At 36.0% G+C, this 3779-nt stretch overlaps 1 pseudogene; it reads left to right on the top strand.

Moving 5' to 3' along the window:
• The first annotated feature begins 2619 nt into the window (after positions 1 to 2619).
• Positions 2620 to 3358, top strand: LOC118150948 (testis-specific chromodomain protein Y 1-like; annotated as a pseudogene).
• The last annotated feature ends 421 nt before the right edge of the window (positions 3359 to 3779 follow it).

Here is a 3779-nt window from a genome sequence, read left to right as displayed (position 1 = left end):
AAAAAAAAATTAAATGTTATCAATGTTATGTCACAAATCAACAATAGCTATTTATTTCTTATTAGCCATCTCTGTGGCCTGCTAATTGGAAAACCTTCTGAAGCAGCTGGCAATAATCATAAAAACAGAAAACACTCTGCCTTAAAACTCTCAACGTGACTTTTGCACTGAATGGTGCTCCTTGTAACACAGGTCCTGACAGAGGTGAATAGTCATTGATTCCTTCCCAAACCTTGTGTAGACTTTCTCTTCTCCTGTTCAAGAAACATTCAGAATATAATTGAAAGAGCCAGGACACATTTTTTTCTGTTTTCTTTTTTAATTTAATTGAATTTCCTCGCTTTTTTTTTCTTTTAAGAAGTCAGACATTGATAGACAAAAATATTCAATATAAATACATATGCATAAAAATATAAATAAATTGTTATGGTAAGGCCAGGTACCCCAGAACTTGAACAGGCTTAAAAAGACCCAAAAATAAATTTGGTAGGACTGATTTTCCATACAGAAAGAGCCTAAATGATGACTAAACAAAACCCTTTCGAGGAATGCAGAAAACTAAATTCTGATTTACAAGGTAACGGCATTTTAAAATTTAATTGCACTTGTTATCCATTAATGAAATCACAGAACAGAAAGTGAAAAAGAAAACTACAGCTCATTCCAGGAACGAAAAATAATATCAAACACAGGGTTCTCCTAGACAGCCCAAATGGCAGGTTTACGAAAAAATAATTTTTGAAATTAATGTTCATAGGAATATAATAAATAACCTAGAGAATCACAGAAGATTCAGGAACATAATAATTATAAATAAAGCATGTGATTTTTTTAATGACTTAACAATCTTAGAGGGAAAAGTGAAACAACTGAAATAAAAATTCGCTATAGAAAATTAAAAGTAGGCTTGAGTAGAGAGAAGACCAATACATCAGCAAACCTAAAGAACAATTAATTGAAATTATTATGTCAGGAATAAAAAAGGTAAGAGAGGAAGATATGAGAACACTGCTAGAAACCTGTGGGAAGCCATCAAATGGCCATACTAACACATTTTGGAGGTTCCAAAGAAGAGACAGGAAATTAGGAAGAGTATTTAAGAAGCAGTGGTCAAAAAAGTCACTAAATGGGAAAATAAATAAACATACCAACACTCAACAAACTTCCAATGTGATAAACTCAGAGACACACATGTTAACTTACATGACAATTTAGCCATTTAAAACAAAAACAAAGAGAACCTTGAAAGCAACAAAAGAAATGACTAGGTATGTACAAACAACTTTCAAATATAATCAATAATTTTTTGATCTGAAAACTCAGAGACCACAAAGCAGTAGACTAGCAGATTTCACGTGATGTAAAAAAAACTTTTAAACAGAAACTTTTCTGCAAATACTGTGTATCGAAAGTGACAAAGAAATTATGATATACCCAGACGAAATCTAGGGCCTTTTCCTAGTAGACGGCCCTTCAGGAAATGTTTTATAGGCACTTAAGGGTAAAACAAAGAGACACTGAATAACAGTATACATAAATAAAAATTAAAATAAAGAGAAATATATAAACAGTTATAGAAGATTAAAAAAATTGACAATGTGTAGCTCCACAATCGTTTCTACACATAATTTGGAAAACTAATACGTTTAATAAAATGTTATCACTAAAATATTGTATGTGTGGTTGACATACAATAATTACAGATATAATTTTGTGAACTAAATATGTAAAATAACAAACACCAACATATACTGTATGGGTTTTCATGCTGTTGCAGGTAGGCTCGTATGACTTTTAAAATGTTATAACTTTAGAACGTTCAATATAATTGCCATGACAATGAAAAAAGAGAGTAACAGACATGTAGAATGCTTTGTGCACTATATAAGAGTCAAAGCTGTGGTTTTAGCTAATCTAACCTAAAGCTACCTAGCCAGCTATCCTGGCATCAAAAGACCAAGTTCAAGCTGTCCCAGCAAAGACTAAGTGTGAAGAGGCTAAGAATCTTAGACTGCTTCTTCAGATATCTTTTTCTACAACAGTGTTTATGAATTGGAAGAAGCTCATCCATACATATCACCTGATGAAGCACTGGAAGCGGAAAGAAGTGGCTATGAAGAGACACAACTAACAAAAACTTGGCACAGCAACTGCCTCAATTCTGTCTCTCTCTTCATGGCTTCCCAGGAGTGTGAGGTTGAAGGTATTATTGACAAAAGACAACATAGAAATGGGACAACAGAGTATTTGGTTTTGTGGAAAGGTTATGACAGACAGGATGACACATGGGAACCAAAGCAGAACCTCACAAACTGTGGAAAATGTATTTGTGGCTTTAATAGATGACAGATGCAATAGGAAAAAAAAATCGACATGGATCAGAACAAAAAAGACTTCTACAAACAATGTCAGAAAACAAACTTTCAGAACTTCCATATCCAGTTTCCAAAAAAAAATTCCTAAAAGGCAATTGACTGGCAACCACCACATATCAAAAAACAACCAGTTGTTTGCTGCCAGAAAGAACATCAGAATAAACACTGCTGCACTTCTCACTGACCCAAAGCATTTGGAGCACATAAATCAACCATCAACACACCTGTACCTCAGAGCTTAGTTATGCGCCAGAACACAGTTAGTGCCGTTTTGAAACCTGAGAACCTAGATCCTGTTGCACCAGTTCAGGAGGACAAGGTGGTGTTTAAGGCAGCAGTCGAGAAACCCATCAGAATTTCAGCAGATCCTTACACACAACAGGATGGAATAGAAAGCAAAAACCACACACAATCACCAGTGTCTCAGATGTCTGACTCAGTTACTGCTTCCATGGTCACAGAGTCAGATAACAAACAAGGCATACTGGTATTGATGGATCCTTCAACGGTCAATGGAACAACAAGCAGGCATGCATCTGTTCCAAGAGTGAAAGCTGGGAAAAGAGAGATTATTGATGATGGAAAAGACCAGCCTTCTATCAAAAGGATGTATTTCACCATAAGGTTAAAATAAAATGCCAACAAATACAGAGACATTGTAGTCAAGAAAGACGAGGGATTTACCCACATATTGCTATCCACTATGTCAACAGAGAAAAATGCACTAAATACGAAAGGTATTAAAGAAATCATGAATGCTCTGGAAAGGGCTGCTGTGGATGACAGCAAGCTTGTGTTGTTCAGTGCCGCTGGCAGTGTCTTTCGCTCCGGTCTTCGCTTTGGGTATATTGTGAAAAATTTAAGGAATGACAGAAACAGAATGAGCACTGAAATGGTAGACACCATTGAGAGCTTTGTGAATATTTTTATTCATTTTAAAAAACCTATTGTCGTATCTGTTAATGGCCCAGCCACTGGACTAGGTGCATCCATACTACCTATTTGTGACTTGATTTGGGCTAATGCATAGGTGTGGTTTCAAACCCCATATATGACCTTTGCGCAGAGTCCAGATGGCTGTGCTACTGTTACACTTCCAAGAATCATGGGTGAAGCATTGGCCAATGAAATGTTCATTGCTGGGCAAAAGCTGCCAGCACGGGAGGCATCTGCCAAAGACCTTGTCTCTCAGGTGTTCTTGACTTCAACTTTCACTGAGAGGTTATAATTCAAATTAAGAGGCTTGCTTCCTGTAATTCTGTTATACCGAAAAAGTGTAAGGCCCTTGTGTGCTTTAATATTAAGATGGAGTTGGAACAGGCCAATGAGAGAGAGAGTGTGAAATGCTGAAGAAAATATAGAGCACAGCAGAAAAGATAGAATCCATGTTAAAGTATGTTCAAA

This window comes from Callithrix jacchus, chromosome Y (genome assembly GCF_049354715.1).
Source record: "Callithrix jacchus isolate 240 chromosome Y, calJac240_pri, whole genome shotgun sequence".
Classification (NCBI taxonomy): domain Eukaryota; kingdom Metazoa; phylum Chordata; class Mammalia; order Primates; family Cebidae; genus Callithrix; species Callithrix jacchus.
This window is presented reverse-complemented; position numbering and strand designations above follow the sequence as displayed.